Source organism: Macaca fascicularis, chromosome 14 (assembly GCF_037993035.2).
Source record: "Macaca fascicularis isolate 582-1 chromosome 14, T2T-MFA8v1.1".
Classification (NCBI taxonomy): Eukaryota; Metazoa; Chordata; class Mammalia; order Primates; family Cercopithecidae; genus Macaca; species Macaca fascicularis.
The window spans coordinates 105,747,582-105,771,724 of NC_088388.1; the positions used below are offsets into that span (position 1 = coordinate 105,747,582).

A 24,143-nucleotide genomic window follows, 5' to 3' on the forward strand; every position below is an offset into this window, starting at 1 on the left:
TACACTCCCACCAACAGTGTAAAAGCGTTCCTATTTCTCCACATCCTCTCCAGTAACTGTTGTTTCCTGACTTTTTAATGATCGCCATTCTAACTGGTGTGAGATGGTATCTCATTGTGGTTTTGATTTGCATTTCTCTAATGACAAATGATGATGAGCATTTTTTCATATGTTTGTTGGCTGCATACATGTCTTCATTTGAAAAGTGTCTGTTCATATCCTTCACCCACTTTTGATGGGGTTGTTTGTATTTTTCTTATAAATTTGTTGAAGTTCTTTGTAGATTCTGGATACTAGCCCTTTGTCAGATGGATAGATTGCAAAATTTTTCTCCCATTCTGTAGGTTTCTCCCACTCTGCTGATAGTTTAGTTGTGCAGAAGCTCTTTAGTTTAATTAGATCCCATTTGTCAAGTTTGGCTTTTGTTGCAATTGCTTTTAGTGTTTTAGTCATGAAGTTCTTGCCCATGCCTATGTCCTGAATGGTACAGCCTAGGTTTTCTTTTAGGGATTTTATGGTTTTAAGTCTTACATTTAAGTCTTTAATCCATCTTGAGTTAATTTTGTATAATGTATAAGGAGGCGGTCCAGTTTCAGTTTTTTTACATCTGGCTAGTCAGTTTTCCCCACACCATTCATTAAATAGGGAATCTTTTCCCCATTGCTTGTTTTTGTCAGGTTTGTCAAAGATCAGATGGTGGTAGATGTGTGGCGTTATTTCTGAGGCCTCTGTTATGTTCCTTTGGTCTATTTATCTGTTTTGCTACCAGTACCATGCTGTTTTGGTTACTGTAGCCTTGTAGTATAGCTTGAAGTCAGGTAGTGTGATGCCTCCAGCTTTGTTCTTTTGGCTTAGGATTGTCTTGGCTATAAGGGGACGTTTTTGGTTCCATGTGAAATTTAAAGTAGTTTTTTCTAATTCTGTGAAGAAAGTCAATGGGAGCTTGATGGGGATAGCACTGAATCTATAAAACTTTGGGCAGTTTGGCCATTTTCATGATACTGATTCTTCCTATCCACGAGCATGGAATGTTTTTCCATTTGTTTGTGCTCTCTCTTATTTCCTTGAGTAGTGGTTTGTAGTTCTCCTTGCAAAGGTCCTTCACATCCCTTGTAAGTTGGATTCCTAGGTATTTTATTCTCTTTGTAGCAGTTGTGAATGGGAGTTCACTCATGATTTGGCTCTCTGTTTGTCTACTATTAGTGTATAGGAATGCTTGTGATTTTTGCATATTGATTTTGTATCCTGAGACTTTGCTTAAGTTGCTTATCAGCTTAAGGAGATTTGGGGCTAAGAGTATTGTAAATATACAATCATGTAATCTGCAAACAGAGACAATTTGATTCCTCTCTTCCTAATTGAATTCCCAGGGAATCAACCTAAAAAGGATACATTACAAAATTATTTAGCCAAGAGTGGTCAAACATAAAACTAACATTTATTTAACACTTACAGAGTGCCAGACAAATTCTTAGACCTTACTTTTTACAGATCAGGGGATTGAAACCCAGAGAGGGTAAGCAACTTGCCTACAACCTAAAGGCAGCACAGGCCAGTGTCTAAATTTAAACCTTTGGAGGATACTGCACTGCCTGGGCTATAACTTCAATTCTCTCTTATGCTCCTACTTTCTTATTATCTATAGAACATGTCTTTTAGAATTGATTTTCCCTACTTTGTTCATTTCTTTCTGCCTCTTTTTCCTTTGTTCATTTTTCCTTACTCAACAGATACTTTATGGTGAACCATAAGATATCCCAATTCTCAGGAGACATACTACTGGAAGTGTTACTCTTGTGTTTCCCCTCCCTCCTGGAGTTATGCATGGGTACAGGTGAGCTACTGCTTTCCCATTTCAGTAGCTAAAACCAGAGTTTAGCTCCTCAGAGGTCCCAGCAGCATGACTGACATAACATCCTTCTAGTCTGCCATAAGTAGCACTTCCTTTACACCCTCATTGAGAGGAACTTTTTTTTTTGAGATGGAGTCTTGCTCTGTCACCCCAGCTGGAGTGCAATGGCACATCTCCGCTCACTGCAACCTCTGTCTCCCAGGTTCAAGTGATTCTCTTGCCACAGCCTCCCAAGTAGCTGGGATTACAAGCGCCGACCACCATGTCTGGCTAATTTTTGTATTTTTTAGTAGAGACGGAGTTTTACCATGTTGGTCTGGCTGGTCTCAAACTCCTGACCTCAGGTGATCCACATGCCTCGGCCTCCCAACGTGCTGGGATTTCAGGCGTGAGCCACCACGCCCGGCCTGAGAGGAACCCTTTTTTCTCAGTGAGAGTAGAAACAGATGCTTTTAAGAGAAACTAGTAAGAAGCTTAAAATATTTTCTGGATAGATTTTTATTTTTCTATGGTTGGCCATAGAGCAGTGATATGATAAAATGATATTTGAGGTGACTGTTTCAGCAGCCTGTTTCTTGTCACCAAGCCTTAACTTACATTGTTTTCTGTACTTGAAATGCTAACACCATTGCCCTCCTTCTATGATGATTCAATATCACTTCTTCCATGGATCTTTCCTCAAATGCCCTGTTAGAAATGTTTACTTACTCTTCTCTTTACACCCTCCTATGAACCTTATCACTGTACATATGTATGTATGTATGTATGTACGTATGTACATATGTATGTATTTAGAGATGGAGTTTAGCTCGTTGCCCAGGCTGGAATGCAATGCTGTGATCTCGGCTTACTGCAACCTGTCTCCTGGGTTCAAGCAATTCTCCCACCTCAGCCTTCTGAGTAGCGGGGATTACAGGCCTGGGCCACCACGCCCGGCTAATTTTGTATTTTTAGTAGAGACGGGGTTTCTCCATTTTGGTCAGGCTGGTCTCGTACTCCTAACCTCAGGTGATCCGCCTGTCTTGGCCTCCCAAAGTGCTGGGATTACAAACATGAATCACCGTGCCCGGCTCCACTTTATGGTATTATAGTTAGTCTAGCTGCCCAATCTTGGAGCAGATGGCATGCCCTCTTTAACTCTAGTGTCCTTTCCTGCAATGTTGTCCAATAGAAATACAATGTAGGCCACAGATGTAGGAGATGTACACAATTTTAAAATTTCTAATAGCCATATTAAAAACAAAAAAGTCAAACTAATTAAATGGCATTTAATACATTCAAAATATTATCAGTTCAAACTGTAATCAAATTAAAAATCATTAATGACTTTTTAAATATTCTTTTTTGTAGAATGTCTTCAAGTCTGGTATGTAGTTTTTATTTACAGCACATCTCAATTTTGACTAGTCACATCTACTCTAAAGTATTCAATAGCCACATGTGGCTAGGGGCTACCATAATGGACAGCAGCTCTGGAGCTGCACACTGAAGCGTACATGTGGGCTGGGGACCTTACATTTGTATTGAACAAAAAAGGCAGTGCAGTGGAAAGATCAATGTGTGATGGCATTGTGTATCAAAGGAGAAGGACGAAGGAAAAGGAGAAAATAACCACAGAAATGGCGCTTGGGAGAATAGGTTATGGTATTGCATTAGTAGACACCAATAAATTACTGAAAATAGAGGATGTAAGGGACCAAAATAAAAGGTTATAAGTTTTGTACTACTGTTGTCAAAATTATCCTGGAGAAAGCAAACGTAATGCTTTTAACAAAAGTGTGGTGCTTCTACTAGCACCATCCACATATGGATATTTAGAAAAAAGTTTACAATGATGATAGTGATGAGAAGACAAATACATGTAACCTTTCCTCATTTTGCAGTCACAAGCAATTACCATGAAGATGATAGATTTCACCATTAAATAAAATGTCAACAAGTGCACTGAATCCTTTTAGTTCCTAATCTAGATAATTGCTTCATGAATTTGACTCACATTCACTTCTACATAGTGTATATAGCTAAATAGATAAAACCGAATGAAGTTATGACATGTGCATGTATAACAAGGCTGTTCATTTTTGTTCTCTCCAACTAATATATTTATCACTTGATTAAAAAAATGACCCCACTATGCCTTAGTATTACTTACCCAGCAATTACTGCCTTTCAGTTGCATGCCATTTTATTCACAGTTCATGTTGTTATCAAAATACATTCAACAAAATCAAATAATAAGTGGGGAGAAAAAAGTAGCACATGAATTTCAAATGGATTAATTTTCTTTTTTTTTTTCTTTCCAACTTTCATGTGCAGGAAGTGCAGGTTTGTTACATAGATAAACGTGTGCTATGGTGTTTTGCTGCACAGATCATCCCATCACCTTGATATTAAGCCCAGTATCCATTAGCTATTCTTCCTGATGCTCTCCCTCATTCCACTCACTACCTGCTGAAGGGCCCCAGTGTGGGTTGTTCCCCTCATGTGTCCATGTGTTCTCATCATTCAGCTCCCACTTATGAGTAAGAACATGTAGTATTTGGTTTTCTGTTCCTGCGTTAGTTTACTGAGGATAATGGCTTCCAGGCACCATCTGTGTCCCTGCAAAGGACATGATCTTGTTCCTTTTTATGGCTGCATAGTATTCCATGGAGTATATGTACCACATTTTCTTTATCAGCCTATCACTGTTGGCCAGTTAGGTTGGTTACATGTCTTTGCTATTGTGAACAGTACTGCAATGAACATATGTGTGCATGTATCTTTATAATAGAATTATTTATATTCCTTTGGGTACATATCCAGTAATGGGATTTCTGGGTCAAATGGTATTTCTGCCTCTAGGTCTTTAAAGAATTGCCACACTGTCTTCCACAATGGTTGAACTAATTTACCGTCCCACCAACAGTGTAAAAGCTTTCAAATGGATGAATTTTCAATAAGTAAACAGATATTTAAGAAGTTTGAATTTCTGATATACCCTTTTCATTTTTTGTTTGGTATTTGCCTATTAATCTGAGTCTTCTTTAGGTTTTGCTAATATGGAAAAGTATAAATATATTCTTTTGATGTTCAGTAGATTCCCATTAATGTCATAGTACCACACCACTAAATTGCTACTACCCAAGCTATAATCAAGAGTAGTCTTTTATTCCTTCATGTACTTCATCTAATCAAGTAAGTTTATGTTCATATATATTTTTGAATCCTGCTCCATCTCTTCTTCTCTATCTGTAACACTACTGCCTGAGTTCAGGCTTTTGTCAGCTTTCACATGAGTCTTATAGTTACCTCCTAACTGATCTTTCTGTTCCCAAGCTTGTCCCTTCAAATTCATAATACATAAAGCTACCAGAGAGGTACCTTCCCTGCTTGAAAAAGGTCACGCTTCTCAGCTGACCACAATGGTTCTAACAAAAATGTGGGGCTTCTATTAGCTCCACCCACATATGGGTATTTAGAAAAAAGTTTACAGTGGTGATGACGAGAAGACAAATACATGTAACCTTTCCTCATTTTGCAGTCACAGGCAATTACCATGAATATGATAGAATTTACCATTAACTAAAATGTCACAAGTGCACTGATGTGGTTTCTGTCCAGCACCTGTCTTTCTTCCTGTCACTCAGTTACCCTCCATAGACTTTGTATTAATAATGAACTCGTGGTTTCCATGACTATAAGGTGGGATTGGGACCTCCTTTACCTTTCATATGCTATCTGTATACTAATTTTGTATTTATTTTAACTATGTGTTTCTGTATCTGTCTCTTCTACTAGTTTGCAAATTCACTGAGGTCAGGGAAAGCCATAAGTTTGTAAAAAGTCTAGTTATTTGCATAATATAGAATGTGCTAGGATCTTGGACAACCAAAGTCCTAGGGCAGTGTTTTACATGTAAAGTGGCACTGAGTAAATGTTTGTTGACATGAATTAAATCTATGGACATGCCCAGAACTGGACACAAGATTCCAGAGTTGAATACAATATTCAAAAAACTAAAAGGTTGCCTTTTTCTATAAGTCTCTAGTTTAAGAATCCACCCCATTTTTAGATTAATCATGTTCTAATTTAGAAACTAGCTCAGAAATGAACTACCAAGAAGACCATGGACGTATAATATACATCATTATTAAATGAGTATTCCTATCACCATTCATTACTCCATCAAGGAAAAGAAATAGTTTCCTATCATTCATAATTGAAAAGAGTACTGAAAACAAGAAAGCTGAGGATATGAGAAACTCTGTAAACTTCCATTATAGCAAATATCTTTCTATGTCCTTTCTATGTCTCATCAACATAAATGCTTTTTTTTTTTTTTTTTTTTTTTGAGGTGGAGTCTCGCTCTTTTGCTCAGGCTGGAGTGCAGTGGCATAATCTTGACTCACTGCATGCTCTGCCTCCTGGGTTCACAGCATTCTCTTGCATCAGCCTCCCGAGTAGCTGGGACTAAAGGCACCCACCACCACGCCCGGCTAATTTTATTGTATTTTTTAGTAGAAACGGGGTTTCACTGTGTTACATAAATGTTTTTTAAATCATTGGAATGGTTGCCTTCCCAAAGAATTTAACTTTTATCTTATACAAGCTTTCCCCACCCTTATCCTTTTGACTTTACATTTTTGCAGATGTGCTTATGAAAAAATAAGCAGGAAGGTTTCCTTGTCATGTCTTATAATAAGTTTGTTTTCAGAGTTATTTGAAGAGCAATATAAAACTTTTTTTACTGAGTGAACAAAAAAGAGCTTGCTAGGACTTCCCTAACTTTCAAAAACAGTAATTTGTCATCATAGAATGATGGAGTAGGGAATAGGGGCAGAACTCATTTTATGGTCCATATAAAAGCAGCTAAGTATGTGCCTCATTAAAAATTATATTTTCATGGGTACTTATGTTGTCAACATGCATAATGATTAACTTCTCTTTGTCCTTAAACTGCTGTATACTTTAGTTAAGCATTACTACTTTGACATTTCTGAAAAGGCTGCCTAACCAAATATTTTGATTAAAAAAAAAATTTTGTGAGTAAACTGCTTTGTATAAAATTATTTAAAATACTATATAAAACATTCTTGATTAATTTTCAAGGAAAATAATAAAAATTATTAGATTTAAGAGAGAAAAACAGGTTAAATTTACCATGAGTTAACAAAATATAGAAAAAAGGAATGGATTGAACTGTTTGTCATGGTTTATCCTCTGAAATATTCACAGTAAGTGCAATGAGCAGTTACTATATTACTATATTTAGACTGAAAATTAATTAGTTTCTGTATCTTTATTTGATGACATCTATATTTAAAAGGGTCTTACTAAACCCCACAGTGTTCTAGGGTAACTTGTAGTGACATGTGTGAACAGACACACAGACATACACACACATTCTGTCTCTTAAAAAATAAATGAGAAATACTTTGCCTAATTGGTTCTCCACTTCTTAAAAAACAGTGAAATTTATTAGCCATTTTATTATACCACTGTGTATTATAACTCTCATTAAATTGCCTCCCATTTTTAAACGATAAAAACCTATCAAATATTTATTTTAATTACCATTTGCTGCCACATACCAGCATTTAGTGAACTGAGATTTTAATATTCAAATGCTTTTTGGGCATGGTGTAAACACTGATCAATGTTTATTCTGTAGCAACAGGAGCTAAAGAATATTTCCTTCTTAACTACCAAACCATCTGTACACAATAGATATTCCATAAATAATGACTAACCATACGTAGTGAATGTCCTAATATGCACACACAACTGTTCTCAGAATGAACTATACTTGCAAATGTGATCCCTCATGGTCTCTATGATGTCTTGCATCTGGATAACACATTTCATCTTTTGCCATGAATTCTTCAAACATTTCTTAAATCCTACTATAGTTTTGTGCTAATGACAGTCAGAGGGATATATTTTGAGCCCATCAAATCTGTGCTATCTAATGTAACTTCTTCAGTTTATACTTCCTTTTAGTAGGCTTTTGCTGTCAAACTTGCACATTTTCAATCATTTTGGTGGTCCTTATCAGTATCTGTTACAGAAACAAATGGCAAATTTCCATCTTTAGCCCCACTACTAGGACAAAAAAACTGGGGCAGAACCAAAAGTATTTTCTCTTTGGCTAAAGGTCAGGCACTGCCTGGTGAAGCAGAAGCAGTGAATGAAACCACTGGAATCTGGGGAGCATGTCAGTGCCTCGCACCTAAGAGATGATCAAGCCTGGAGAGCAGTAGCTCATAGTGGAGGTGGGGGGAGGAAAAAAAAAAAAAAAAAAGCTTTGAACTAAAATGACCTAAGTTTGATTTTTGGTTCTGCCATATATTACCGTGTGACTGGGGCAAAGTCTCTTCATTTTTCTTGGCCTGTTTTATTTGTAGAGTGGAGAATGTGAGACATACTTGTTTCTGTGAGGACTAAAAATAATTAACATTTACATATGCTCTAAATAATATTTGGGACAAAGTAGAGTCTCAACAAACTACCAGTACTACTACAAATAAAAGGATGATGATGATATTTGAATAAATGAATAAAGATTATACTCAGCGAAGTACGTAATAACCAATGTGCGTAGCCATATCCTCTGTTTTCCTTCTCCCTGTTAAGTGAAGCTCATTACCTTTTCAGTACCCAACTCCATTCTACTTTAACACTGATCCGGAACCAGCTGGATGGAAAGAGGAAAGGAGAAAAGGAGTTCACTCCTCTGGGGCTTGAAAAGTCACACTGAGACACCAAGTGAATCAAGGGACAAAAATAAAAAATCAATACTGTGACATTTTAAATTTTCATATACATATAGCCATGATTTTGTAGTTTATGGGCATTGTCACTGAGGTTGACATTGGTGGTATAATAAAAAAATTAACTGGCATAGGAAGCTATGTCGTTTGAAGGGATGAGAGAATATTCCAAGGGAACTTAGAGGGATAAAGCATCGTAGAAAAAGGAGTGTAAAGGCATCCATGTGATACAGTGGCACTCTGGGAAAAACCTTATTTTCCATACTGAGTTGTGCAAATAGTCACTATCCTTTAAGAATCAAAAGATGTTTGTTTGTTTGTTTGTTTTTGAGATGGAGTCTTGCTCTGTTGCCCAGGCTGGAGTGCAGTGGCACAATCTGGCTCCCTGCAAGCTCCGCCTCCTGGGTTCACACCATTCTCCTGCCTCAGCCTCCTGAGTAGCTAGGACTACAGGTGCCTGCCACTAAGCCCGGCTAATTTTTTTGTATTTTTAGTAAAGACGGGGTTTCACCATGTTAGCCAGGATGGTCTCCATCTCCTGACCTCCATCTCCTGACCGCCTTGGCTTCCCAAAATGCTGGGATTACAGGCGTGAGCCACCGCGCCCGGCCCATGAAATAATAAATGTGAGAAATTCTAGGTTTGAAAAGTTAAATACATTTTTAAACTTTGATGCTTTTCAGAATCATTAAAGTGCTAATGTACTTTGCAAATCTTCATGTAGTAGCCAACACTTTCCAAAAGTTACTTCACCACCAAACTGTCATTTCACAAGACACCAATTGACCTCACAATCAGGTGTTTTTCATATGGCTCTACTGGAGGATCTACTGCAATGAGGAGAAGGCAATAACTGCTTAAGGATTAACACTCATAGTACTTATTAGAAACAGTTGTGTACTCAGTTGTAGAACACATCCAGCAGCAGCTGGCAAAAGGCACATGACATTCTGGGTTTTTACATTTTTTCCCTTTATCCATCCCTTTTGGGTTTTATTCTCCAGTAACTGGAAGATAATCAATTACAGCTGAGATTTGGTGAAATATTGATATTGATTGGTAACCTGTGAGCACACACTCCTGTGTTATCTTTCCCATGAGACAGATTTACAGGAGTGCTGGGGTGGGGTGGGGAGTTCGGGCTTCCAGGAGGAGCTGTTACACAACAGCAAAGGTGGAGCTTGTAAGCATGAGGGATCTGATGGAACGTTATGGCTGGTGCGAGGGTTACTATTCCCTTACTTGTTCACTTACTCTTTAAACTGTACTCTTTTGAGACAAGTCTTACAACAGCAGTGTTTGTAGATTCCTGTGGCTGTGATATCCTTAAACACAACAGCAGACAGTAGAGTCAGCAAAGCTCATAGAAACTTAATGGGATTTCCCAAATTCTTAAGCTCTCATTTCCTCCAAAGAAAATGAAGAAATAAGAAAGAATAAAGTTTCTTTAAAAAACTCCATTTGATTTTGAGGGTAATGTGGGTGGCTGAATTATGATGACACACCTTCAGAGCATAGAAATTACAGATAATTTTCTCTTTTCTAAAAGGTGATTATGATAATAGAGCTCTCCTCTTAGGAGACTGAAAGCTCTTTCTCTATGAAAAGAGAAAAGAAGCTTAAAAGTGACAACTGTCAAAACAATAAACGTGAAACAAACATAAGATGCAAAAGCATCCTGAGATAGGGCACTAGGCAGCTCTACCTATAGGGTAACATCTAGCTGGCTGTGTATATGTGTACATACTTACACAGGGTGTATATACGAATTCTCCTTACTATATGTATATGAATTGGGATAGCAGGAATCACAGCAGCTGAGGTAAAACAAGGAGACACAGCGCCTCATTTTTCAGCCCTTCTGTGTTCCCTCCCTGTTAGTTCTCTTGGGGAGCTAGATGTTCTTTATCCATTTGTAGATTCTGAAACACTGACAGATGAAATCCAGAGTCATGGTACATTAAACCATGCTACTCTATTTTCTAATTTCTTAAGAATTTAGTCTTTCTTAATTGACTTTAATACTAAGACATTTATTTCTAAAAATTTCACTGCATATGGTTCCAGGTTACATGATTTTCATTATTTTTCATATGCTAACATTTACCTTCTTAGGTAAATTAATTTAATTATCTTTTTGGCCAGTGTTTTCCAAACCATGGATTTAAAAATTACTTTAGGGAGTTATGAAGAGCAGTGTTTAATTAAATAGAATAGAACAGAATAACACAGCATAGAACAGAAAACATCAGACCTCATTTTGCATAGTAAGGGTATTATTTCATAAATTTTCGTCTCTGTATGCCCAGTAGAATCATATACAGTCATGTGTCACATAATGACATTTTGGATAATGATGGGCTCACATATACAATGGCAATCCCTTAAGATTATGATACTGTATTTTCGCAATACCTTTTCTTATTTGGATACACAAATACTTACCATCATGTTACACTTGTCTACAGTATTCAGTACAGTCACATGCTGTACAGGTTAAGTAGCCTAGGAGCACTAGGATATACCAGATAGCCTAACTTTGTAGCAGGCTGTTCCATCTAGGTTTGTGTAAGTGTACTCTGTGACATTTGCATAATGATGAAATCATTTAATGATGCATTTCTCAGATCATATCCCTGTCATCAAGCAACAGAAAAATAAATGTATATGTTGTCCATAAGACAAAATATTTGAAATCTATTGTTTTAGGTGCTATTTGGGTGTCAAGTTTTCCTTTGGGCTGTGGAATCAATCATATTACATACCCCCTGCCTAACGGAATCCTTCTGCTGCTTCACTTAACAGCCTTTGGATCCACCTCTGAGTTCAGTCATAGCTGCGGGACTATTCTTAGGAGGTTTTAGGTTTGTTCTACACTGATCACCTTTTGCCTTGAGGTAAGTTAATGCAGGCTGTAAATGAGAAGGAGTTAATGTCTTTGGGGTGTTAACCAATATAGGAGAACCAGTGGATATATGTTCTGGCCTGCTCTTCCCTAGACAGATAAGAAGTATTCTCTATGCTTCTTAGAAGCAATCCCCAGCAGAATCTAGTCCACATTGCTCACAGGGGCATGACCTTGAAAACGTACCTGTACACTGCTCTTTCCTCCTTCTCCGTCTTACTCTTTGCTCTCATTCCTGACCCTAGGATCTCCTTCCAAATAAGCTACCTACACCCAAGACCTTATCTCAGATTCTTGAGAACTCACACCATGATACCATGTAAACACCTAACACTAAATATACCAGTAATATGATTGTATTAGGGTTCTCCAGAAGGGCAGAACCAATTGGATCTATGTATATAGAAGAGAGAGTTTATTAGGGAGAACTGGATCACATGATTACAAGGTGAAGTCCTATGATAGGCTGTCTGCAAGTTGGGGAGAGAAGCCTGTAATTTCTCAGTCCAAGTCAGAAAGATTCAAAACCAGAAAAGCTGACAGTGCAGCCTTCAGTCTGCTGCAGAAGGCCTGAGAGCCCTGGGGAAGCCACTGGTGCAAGTTGCAGATTCCAAAAACCAATGAACGTGGAGTCTGGTATCTATGGGCAGAGGAGTGGAAGCAGGTGTCCAAAACAGGCAAAAGAAAAAGAGCCAGAAGATTTAGCAAGCTAGTTTATCGCATCTTCTTACCCCTGCTTTATTCTAGCCATGCTGGCAGCTGATTGGATGGTGCTCACCCACATTGAGGGTGGGTCTTCCTCTCCTAGCTCACTGAGGCAAATGTCAATCTCCTTCAGCAATACCCTCCCAAACATACCCAGAAACAATACTTCACGAACCATCTAGGCATCCCTCAGTCCAATCCAGTTGACACCTAATATTAACCATCACAACAACATAACAAAATATTGAATATTTTCATGAACTATTACAAATCTAAAATTTTAAATTATTATGCAGTAAAGATAAGTCCTTGCTGCAATTAGAAAAAGTACCAATTCAAACTGCATAAAAATACAAAGTGACACTACTATAAATTAAATGAATTTAGCACTATAAATGGTTACGAAATAAGAAAGATATTTGATTTATACCAATTACCCCATAACTAAGGCATTTTTCCAGTGTAGTGGTTTTAGCACCACAGTGGATTTAAAAATATTCTGTATTTTCATCACAAATTAAGCTCTTAATCAGAAATGCAGTTTCCTTTTTTTTCTATAATATTTCTTTCTTTTCTCTTGGGAAATCTTTTCAAGGTGTCCCTGGATTACAAGAATAGAAACACCCTTCATGGATCCTACTTGTCAATCAAACTGACAGCTATAAAATAAAATCAGTCATTCTGCTAAAGTATAACTTTTAAGGATGAATTTTTAGCTCAGAAATTTAATCATATGAGTGCTTCTGAAATTCTGAAATAAAATGATGATGCCTGGTTAATTCTATGTACCACTGCATATTAATTCACACATCTCCTCTTTAAGAATACCATTTTAATGGGATATTGTCACTGTGTAAAATGTATGACTAGCCCAACACTTGGTGCAGTTTGTATTTTTTCTACTTTTCACTGCAAAGGTTGATAATGATAAATCTAATAACTAGTAAAGGGCAGAAATAGCTAATTATTTAACCTTTGGTAACTTCACTGAATTCTATAAGTAGTCATCTATATTCACGACATCAAAATGTACACATATCAAAAGGAAGAATCTGTTCTATTTCTATTTCTGGAGTCTTGCCAGCTAAGGCAGTAAATGATATACAGTAGAATTGGAAATGATCAGTTTCATTAAACCCAGCTTATAAAGACTCTCTTTCGAAGTTTTATTCTTCTGTGGTTACTATCATGCATTAAATCATTAACTAGCATCCTCTTCTCTATTCCCTTAGTGATTCCCTTCATGGGACTTGACACAGGACCAGGTTTTCAATGTGTCTGAGTAGTACTGATATGAATAGTACTGTATCATATCCCACGGTTCTGAGCTATGGTTCTTAAGAGACCACATGCAAAAACATTTGCCAGTATTTTCTAATTTACATTTTAAAATAAACTTTCATATTTTTCTTTTAAAATATAAAGTCAATATTATATTCCCCAAATGCTACCAGAGTGATTTGTAGAATTGAATTATGAAATAAATTTCAGTTTATTTAGTACCTTGTATCATGTACATGGTAGTGTCTTGATAAATATTTTATATGTAAAACCAATGTATGAAAAATGAATAAAGAATTAACAAATATATATAGGATACAATTTTCCATATTATGCTGCAGAATTTTGTATCATTCTACATTGGTAAATCTGTTTAATTTAATTCACAAAAAACAAATTCCTTGCACTATGATATACAAAGATGAACAGGACATAGTCCCAAACAGGAAAGCTCTCACAGCTTAGTACATACAACACAGGAATTTACACACAAAATTTATTTGCAAGTTACGATATGTTAAATACCAACAGTAAATTGTGACAAAGTTATCAGTTTCCTAAGGAAGAAGCAAGTAATTGCTACTAAAGAGATAGTGAGTGTTGGAGATGACTTCTTAGGATTTGAGCTGGCCAAGAAAGATGGATAGAATACGAAAACAAACAAAATATAAATATAACAAACCCAGATATAAATATAACAAACCAATTAACAACATGGCTAAGATAAACTTGGTGAATATGGTAAAGAGATAGCAATGTACAGAATGGCAATGACCTGGAATGTTTAATGCCATAGTATTATGGTTCAAAAATATTTATTCAACAGAATATAGTTTTATTATACTTTAAGTTCTGGGGAACATGTGCACAACATGCAGGTTTGTTACATAGGTATACATGTGCCATGTTGGTTTGCTGCACCCATCAACTCATCATTTACATTAGGTATTTCTCCTAATGCTATTCCTCCCCCAGGCCCCCACCCCCTGATAGGCCCTGGTGTGTGATGTTCCCCTCCGTGTCCATGTGTTCTCATTGTTCAACTCCCACTTATGAGTGAGAATATGTGGTGTTGGTTTTCTGTCCTCGTGATAGTTTGCTGGGAATGATGGTTTCCAGCTTCATCCATGTCCCTGCAAAGGACATGAACTCATCCTCTTTTATGGCTGCATAGTATTCCATGGTGTATATGTACTACATTTCCTTTATGCAGTCTATTACTGATGGACATTTGGGTTGGTTCCAAGACTTTGCTATTGTGAACAATGCCGCAATAAACGTATGTGTGCATGTGTCTTTACAGTAGCATGATTTATAATCCTTTGGGTATATAGCCAGTAATGGGATTGCTGGATCACATGGTATTTCTACTTCTAGATCCTTGAGGAATCACCACACTGTCTTCCACAGTGGTTGAACTAATTTACACTCCTATCAACAGTGTAAAAGTGTTCCTATTTCTCTACATCTTCTCCAGCATCTGTTGTTTCCTGACTTTTAATGATCACCATTCTAACGGGTGTGGGTTTTGATTTACATTTCTCTAATGACAAGTGATGATGAGCATTTTTTCGTATGTCTGTTGGCTGCATAAATGCCTTCTTTTGAGAAGTGTCTGTTCATATCCTTTGCCTACTTTTTGATGGGGTTGTATTTTTCTTGTAAATTTGTTGAAGCTCTTTGTAGATTCTGGATATTAGCCCTTTGTCAGATGGATAGATTGCAAAAATTTTCTCCCATTCTGTTGGTTGCCTGTCCACTCTGATGGTAGTTTCTTTTGCTGTGCAGAAGCTTTTTAGTTTAATTAGATTCCATTAGTCAATTTTGGCTTTTGTTGCCATTGCTTTTGGTGTTTTAGTCATGAAGTCTTTGCCCATGCCTATGTCTGAATGGTGTTGCCTAGGTTTTCTTCCAGGGTTTTTATGGTTTTAGGTCTTACATTTAAGTGTTTAATCCATCTTGAATTAATTTTTGTATGAGGTGTAAAGAAGGGATCCAGTTTCAGCTTTCTACATAAGCTAGTCAGTTTTCCCAACACTGTTTATTAAATAGGGAATCCTTTTCCCATTGCTTGTTTTTGTCAGGTTTGTCAAAGATCAGATGGTTGTAGATGTGTGGTGTTATTTCTGAGGGCTCTGTTCTGTTCCACTGGTCTATACATCTGTTTTGCTACCAGTACCATGCTGTTTTGGTTACCGTAGCCTTGTAGTGTAGTTTGAAGTCAGGTAGTGTGATGCCTCCAGCTTTGTTCTTTTTGCTTAGGATTGTCTTGGCTATGTGGGCTCTTTTTTGGTTCCATATGAAATTTAAAGTAGTTTTTTCCAATTCTGTGAAGAAAGTCAGTGGTAGCTTGATGGGGATAACATTGAATCTATAAATTACTTTGGGCAGTTTGGCCATTTTCACGATATTGAGTCTTCCTATCCATGAGCATGGAATATTCTTCCATTTGTTTGTGTCCTCTTTTATTTCGTTAAACAGTGATTTGTAGTTCTCCTTGCAAAGGTCCTTCACATCCTTTGTAAGTTGGATTCCTAGGCATTTTATTCTCTTTGTAGCAATTGTGAATGGGAGTTCATTCATGATTTGGCTCTCTGTTCTTGGTGTAAAGGAATGCTTGTGATTTTTGCACTTTGATCCTGAGACTATGCTGAAGTAGCTTATCAGCTTAAGGAGATTTTGAGCTGAGATGATGGGGTTTTCTAAATATACAATCATGTCATCTGCAAACAGAGACAATTTGACTTCCTCTCTTCCTAACTGAATACCCTTTATTTCTTTCTCTTGCCTGATTGCCCTGGCCAGAACTTCCAATACTATGTTGAATACGAGTGGTGAGAGAGGGCATCCTTGTCTTGTGCCGGTTTTCAAAGGGAATGCTTCCAGTTTTTGCCTATTCAGTATGATATTGGCTGTGGGTTTGTCATAAATAGCTCTTATTATTCTGAGATATGATCCATCAATACCTAGTTTATTGAGAGTTTTTAGCATGAAGCACTGCCAAATTTCATCGAAGTTCTTTTCTGCATCTATTGAGATGATCATGTGGTTTTTGTCTTTGGTTCTGTTTATGTGATGGATTACATTTATTGATTTGCATATGTTGAACCAGCCTTGGATCCCAGGGATGAAGCTGACTTAATCATGGTGGATAAGCTTTTTGATGTGCTGCTGAATTCAGTTTGCCAGTATTTACTGCTGATTTTCACATCGATGTTCATCAGGGATATTGGCCTAAAAATCTCTCTCTCTTTTTTTTTTTGGTTGTGTTTTTGCCAGACTTTGGTATCAGGATGATGCTGGCCTCATAAAATGAGTTAGAAAGGATTCCCTCTTTTTCTATTGATTGGAATATTTTCAGAAGGAATGGTACAAGCTCCTCTTCATACTCTGGTGAATTTGACTGTGAATCCATCTGGTCCTGGACTTTTTTTGGTTGGTAGGCTATTAATTATTGCCTCAATTTCAGAACCTGTTATTGGTCTATTAAGAAATTTGACTTCTGCCTGGTTTAGTCGTGGGAGGGTATATGTGTCCAGGAATTTATCAATTTCTTCCAGATTTTTAATTTATTTGCTTAGGGGTGTTTATGGTATTCTCTGATAGTAGTTTGTATTTCTGTGGGATCGGTGGTGATACCCCCTTTATCATTTTTTAATTATTTATTATTTGATTCTTCTCTCTTTTCTTCTTTATTAGTCTTGCTAGCAGTCTATCTACTTTGTTGATCTTTTCAGAAAACCAGCTCCTGGATTCATTAATTTTTTGAAGGGTTTTTTGTGTCTCTGTCTCCTTCAGTTCTGCTCTCATCTTAGTTATTTCTTGTCTTCTGCTAGCTTTTTAATTTGTTTGCTCTTGCTTCTCTAGCTCTTTTAATTGTGATGTTAGGGTGTCGATTTTGGATCTTTCCTCTTTCTTTTGTGGGTATTTAGTGCTATAAATTTCCCTCTACATACTGCTTTAAATGTATCCCAGAGATTCTGGTACATTGTGTCTTTGTTCTCATTGGTTTCAAAGAACATCTTTATTTCTGCCGTCATTTTGTTATTTACCCAGTAGTCATTCAGGAGCAGGTTGTTCAGTTTCCATATAGTTGTGTGGTTTTGAGTGAGTTTCTTAATCCTGAGTTCTAATTTGATTGCACTGTGGTCTGAGAGACAGTTTGTTGTGATTTCTGTTCTTTCACATTTGCTGAGGAGTGTTTTACTTCCAATTATGTGATCAATTTTAGAATAAGTACAATGTGGTATTGAGAAGAATGTATATTCTGTTAATTTGGGGTGGAGAATTCTGTAGATGTCTATTAAGTCTGCTCGGTCCAGAGCAGAGTTCAAGTCCTAGATATCCTTGTTAATTTTCTGTCTGGTTAATCTAATGTTGACAGTAGGGTGTTAAATTCTCTGATTATTAATGTGTGGGAGTCTAAGTTTCTTTGTAGGTTTCTAAGAACTTGCTTTATGAATCTGGGTGCTCCTGTATTGGGTGTATATATATTTAGGATAGTTAGCTCTTCTAGTTGCATTGATCCCTTTACCATTATGTAATGGCCTTTTTGACTCTTTTGATCTTTGTTGGTTTAAAGTCTGTTTTATCACAGACTAGGATTGCAACCCCTGCCTTTCTTTGCTTTCCACTTCCTTGGTAGATTTTCTTCCATCCCTTTACTTTGAGCCTATGTGTGTCTTTGCACGTGAGATCGATCTCTTGAATACAGCACACCGATGGGTCTTGACTCTTCATCCAATTTGCTAGTCTCTGTCTTTTATTTGGGTCATTTACCCCATTTACATTTAAGGTTAATACTGTTATGTGTGAATTTGATCTTGTCCTTATGATGCTAACTGGTTGTTTTGCCTGTTCATTGCTGCAGTTTCTTCCTAGCATCAATGGTCTTTACAATTTGGCATTTTTTTTGGCAGTGGCTGGTACTGATTGTTCCTTTCCATGTTTAGTGCTTCCTTCAGGGGCTCTTGTAAGGCAGGCCTGGTGGTGACAAAATCTCTCAGCATTTGCTTGTCTGTAAAGGATTTTATTTCTCCTTCACTTATAAAGCTTAGTTTGGCTGGGTATGAAATTCCGGGTTGAAAATTCTTTTCTTTAAGAATGTTGAATATTAAGCCCCCACTCTCTTCTGGCTTGTAGGGTTTTTGTCAAGAGATCTGCTGTTAGTCTGATGGGCTTCCCTTTGTGGGTAACCCAACTTTTCTCTCTGGCTGCCCTTAACATTTTTTTGTTCATTTCAATCATGCTGAATCTGATGATTATGTTTCTTGGGGTTGCTCTTCTTGAGGAGTATCTTTATGGAGTTCTCTGTATTTCCTGAATTTGAATGTTGGCCTGCCTTGCTATGTTGGAGAAGTTCTCCTAAATAATACCTGAGGAATGTTTTCTAACTTAGTTCCATTCTCCCTGTCACTTTCAGGTACACCAATAAAACATAGATTTGTTCATGTCACATATTCCTATATTTCTTGGAGGCTTTGTTTCTTTCTTTTCACTGTTTTTTCTCTAATCTTGTATTCTCACTTTATTTCATCAATCACTGATATCCTTTCTTCTGTTTGATCTTTAATCACTGATATCCTTTCTTCTGTTTGATAGATTTGGCTATTGAAGCTTGTGTATGCTTCATGAAGTTCTCGTGCTGTGTTTTTATCACCATCAGGTCATTTATGTTCTTCTGTAAACTGGTTATTCTAGGTAGCCATTCCTCTAACCGTTTTTCAAGGCTTTTAGCTTCCTTGCATTGAGTGCGAACATGCTCCTTTGGCTCAGAGAAGTTTGTTATTACCCACCTTCTGAAACCTACGTCTGTCAAGTCGTCAAACTCATTCTGCATCCAGTTTTGATCCCTTGCTGGCAAGGAGTTGTGATCCTCTGGAGGAGAAGAGGCATTCTGATTTTTGGAATTTTCAGCCTTTTTGTGCTGGTTTCTCCCCATGTTTGTGGATTTATCTACCTTTGGTCTTTGATGGTGACTATGGATGGGGTTTTGGTGTGGGTGTCCTTTTTTTTGATGTTGATCCTATTCCTTTCTGTTCGTTATTTTTCCTTATAACAGTCAGGCCCCTCAACTGCAGGTCTGTTGGAGTTTGCTGAAGGTCCACTCCAGACCCTGTTTGCCTGGGTATCACCAGCAGAGGCTGCATAACAGCGAACATTGCTGCCTGATCCTTCCTCTAGAAGCTTTGTCCCAGAGGGGCACCCACCAGATGCCAGCCAGAGCTCTCCTGTATGAGGTGTCTGTCAGCCCCTACTGGGTGGTGTCTCCCAGTGAGGCTACATGGGGGCCATGGACCCACTTGAGGAGGCAGTCTGTCTGTTATCAGAGCTTGAATGCGGTGTTGGGAAAACCACTGCTCTCTTTAGAGGCATCAGGCAGGGATGTTTAAGTCTGCAGAAGCTGTGCCCACAGCTGCCCCTTTCCCCAGGTGCTCTGTCCCAGGGAGATGAGGATTTTACCTATAAGTCTCTGACTGGGGCTGCTGCCTTTTGTTCAGATATACTCTGCCACAGAGGTGGACTCTAGAGAGACAGTCGCCTTGCTGAGCTGCAGTGGGCTCCACCCAGTCTGAGCTTACTGGCAGCTTTGTTTACACTGTGGGCATAATACCACCTACTCAAGCCTCAGCAATGATGGACACCCCTCCCCACACCAAGCTCCAGCATTCCAGGTCAATCACGGACTGCTGCACTAGCAGCAAGAATTTCAAGCCCATGGATCTTAGCTTGCTGGGCTCCGTGGGTGTGGGACCCACTGAACCAGGCACCAGAGGGAATCTCTTGGTCTGCTGGTTGCAAAGACAGTGGGAAAAGTGCAGTATTTGGGTAGGAGTGTATCATTCCTCCGGGTACAGACTCTCATGGCTTCCCTTGGCTAGGAAAGGGAAATCCCCTGACCCATTGCACTTCACAGGTGAGGCAACACCCTGCCCTGCTTTGGCTCACCCTCCATGGGCTGCAACCACTGTCTAACCAGTCTCAATTAGATGAACCAGGTATCTCAATTGGAAATGCAGAAATTACCCGTCTTCTACGTCGATCTCGCTGGGAGTTGCAGACCAGAGCTGTTGCTATTTGGCCGTCTTGAAAGCTCACCAGAATATAGGTTTCAACAACTAGCTTGAGAACACATTAAAGGTACTTACTGATTAGGATTTAGTTCTTATTTCCTAGTCAATGAAGAGTCAACAGAGTGACTTTCCATTATTGTTTGATCATAAACAAAGCAGCAGCATGTAGCATAGAGAGGGAAGCTTTCAAAGAAAATGATACTTTTTGCATTAATTAAAGGGAAGATTTTGTTGACGCACTAGGGCCAGTAGAAGGAGAGAGATGAAAGGCAGAGAAGATATTTGAAGAAAGAATAGTGTTGGGGAGGAGTGTGGAAAGAATGTCGAGTTTATTCATATTGATATCTTCTAGCATTTCATTTAGTTAGGAAAGGAGGGGTCTGTTTGGAGTAAGAGTAGCAAAGTTAAAAGTCAAACAAATGCAGTGACTATGCTCACTACCTAGACGATGGGATCATTTGTATCCCAAACCTCAGCATCACACAACATGCCCATGTAACAAACATGCACATGTACCCTTTAATCTAAAAGTTGAAATTATGTTTTTTAAAAAAGCAAATATTTGCAACAGTCACAGCTATGAGATAGTGAAACAAGATCCCTACAGATTTAAGGCCCAGTTGAATTCAAAACGTATGCATTCTTAATGTTATTTAATTACCATGATTATGTAATTTTCACCAGTAATGTCCATAAATTCCAGAGCAAGAATTTTCTACTTAGGTGCAGACTGTATGATGGAAGACAAAGAAGAATAAAATTAGAGGGGTGATAGGAACCATGTTGAGATAGGAGATAATGGGATTCTTCTTTTCTAGATAAGAAGGTATTATGGATGGAATTGTGCCCTCCCTCCTTAAATTCATATAGTAAGTCCCTAATCCTCAGTATTTCAGAATTTAACCTTAATTAGAAATAGGGTAATTGCTGATATGAGTTCCTACCAGAGTAGGGGAGACCCCCTAATCCAATATGACTAGTATCCTTATAAAAAGGAGACATGGCTAGGCGTGATGGCTCACACCTGTAATCCCAGCACTTTGGGAGGCCGAGGCGGGCAGATCACCTGAAGTCAGGAGTTTGAGACTGGCCTGCCCAACATGGCGAAACCCTGTCTCTACTACAAATACAAAAAATTAGCCAGTCATGGGGGCAGGAGTCTGTAATCCCATCTACTCGGGAGGCTGAGATAGGAGAATCGCTTGAACCTGGGAGGTGAAGCTTTCAGTGAGCAGACATCACGCCACTGCATTCCAGCCTAGGTGACAAGAGCGAAACTCTGTCTCAAAAAAAAAAAAAAAAAAAAAAGGAGACATTTGGACACAGATACATACATGCCCGCAGGGAGAGTGCCATGTAAAAACTGGAGCTATGCTGCCAAGGAACTACCAGAATCTAGTAATAGCAGAGAGATCTGGAACAGCTCCTTCCCTAGTGTCTTCAAATAAAACATGGTGCGGCCAACATGTTGATCTTGGGGTTCTAGCCTCCAGAACGGTAAGACAACAAATTTCTGTTGTTCTAAGCCACTTAGTTTGTTGGTTCTTTGTTATGTCAGACTTAGAAAACTAATATACTCAAAATAGACTGGAAACCTAAGAACGGATAAAGGCTTATACATCACTGTGATGAGTGAGAATGGTAGAATAGACAGTGGCAGAAGAACAAGTAATGTGACTACGAAAAGACATTTGGAGTTGAGATTCTATAGTTGGAATAATTCTAAGCTATGATGAGTTTGAAGGCATGGCTATATGTGAATTTCTAAAGTGGGCCGAACTTCAAGGAATGATACATAAAACGATCATTTATGTGAGCATATATTTTTATAAGTCATAGTTTTTCACTTTTTAATACATGAATAGTATTTATAACTTGATATTTGGACAAAGTAGGTAAAATAATTTTATTCTAATTTCTTTGACATACTTGAGGATGGTAACAAATAGAAGAAATGATGAAAAAATAAATATTCCTGAAGATGCACCACTATTTTTAAAGATCTGGTATTTTCAAAAAATTAATATGTTCTGAGAGATAATACAGAAGAGGTGTGGGGACATAAAGGTACACATTTATTATTTTTTCCTCTTTTTACAAGCTAGCAAATAACTGGCCCATCATTTCCATAGAAAATGCTAAAGGTTAAAAGGAGAAAAAAATATCCATGTCAACTTTGGCGAAATTCTATGTGAATAATTGCCCCATATTCATAACGAGAGGCTCTCACAGAAGGAAGACAGGAACTGGGGAAAGAATTAATAGTTTTAAAAGATTAAAAATGAAACAGTAAATATAGTAATACTCTGATAATAGAGAAATGACACTCAAGAGGTCAAGATATTTGGACCCTCTGCCACAGATTTGTGCAATTTTCCACCTCTTTCATGAAATAATCTCAAAAACACACTTTCCAAATTATATTTCTTCTATCATGATGAACAGTTGCCAGAAAAAGAAAAACTACAAAATTATTTCTCCTTCTTCTGGCCTTATCTTCTTCATTAGCTTCCCTGGTGAATTTCACATGTTCTGATCCTATTGCTAACTAGTTAGATAACTTAAGTATAATCAAATACTTTTTTGCTCTCTTTTTATCAAGTATGAAATGAGAGTTGATCTTCAAATTTCTAACTAACTTTTAAAAGCTTACAAAATGTTAGCTATTCACAGCTAAATTTCCTAAGCTACTATATCATCGTTTTGTAAATTATCTCTGGTGCATTTCTGGCTAAACTAAACCACAAGAAAAGAAGGATGGGTGTCTTAGCCCCAGTTCAGTAAAGCGAAAAGGCTGAATTTACAGCCATAGTTGCAGTGTTTCTTCAGACACCAGCAGCAAATCAGAAAACATCTGGAGACCTCAGGCAAATACATTTGGCTCTAGAATCTGGCATAAATTGGCCATCAAAACAATGCCATAGAGCTGGATAGAAATATGTTTGCCTGAGATAATTTTTAAATATAAATATCAACCTACTTGAACACACTAATAACTAATAAAATAGGAATTATTAATTTTGGAGCAAATGTTTGAAGGCATAAACAACCCTTGAAGCACCAAGTTTAAAAGGGAAGCTTTGCCATGATTGTCTGTGGCTGACACATTATGCTTAGATTTCTGATAAACTGTATAGTTTTAAAATATGGTAGGACTCTCGCTTCCCTGGACAAGCCTTCCTAACCACAAAGTAAGAGTTTTCACAAACTAGAGTTAAAATGAGGAGAAAAATAACACAGAACAACGTTTGGATATAGTGTGCTGCAGTACCATAACTAACTAGTAAAGAGATATTTTTTTTTTTTTTTTTTTTTTTTTTTTTTTGAGATGGAGTCTCGCTCTGTGGCCAGGCTGGAGTGCAGTGGCGCGATCTCAGCTCACTGCAAGCTCCGCCTCCCGGGTTCACGCGATTCTCCTGCCTCAGCCTCCTGAGTAGCTGGGACTACAGGCGCCCGCCACCACGCCCGGCTAATTTTTTGTATTTTTTAATAGAGACGGGGTTTCACCGTGGTCTCGATCTCCTGACCTTGTGATCCGCCCGCCTCGGCCTCCCAAAGTGCTGGGATTACAGGCG

At 37.9% G+C, this 24,143-nt stretch overlaps 1 protein-coding gene and 1 long non-coding RNA gene across 3 annotated transcripts in view; one reads left to right on the top strand and one right to left on the bottom strand.

The window, feature by feature from the left end:
• Nucleotides 1-11,506, top strand: part of LOC135967113 (uncharacterized) — a 574,461-nt gene extending 562,955 nt beyond the window's left edge. The window contains exon 3 of the long non-coding RNA XR_010580983.1: nt 11,410-11,506. This is a non-coding gene — a long non-coding RNA (uncharacterized lncRNA). The remainder of the gene's footprint in view (nt 1-11,409) is intronic.
• GUCY1A2 (guanylate cyclase 1 soluble subunit alpha 2) overlaps nt 1-24,143 on the bottom strand; it is a 525,457-nt gene that overhangs the window by 61,262 nt on the left and 440,052 nt on the right. The gene's annotated exons all lie outside the window — the stretch shown is intronic.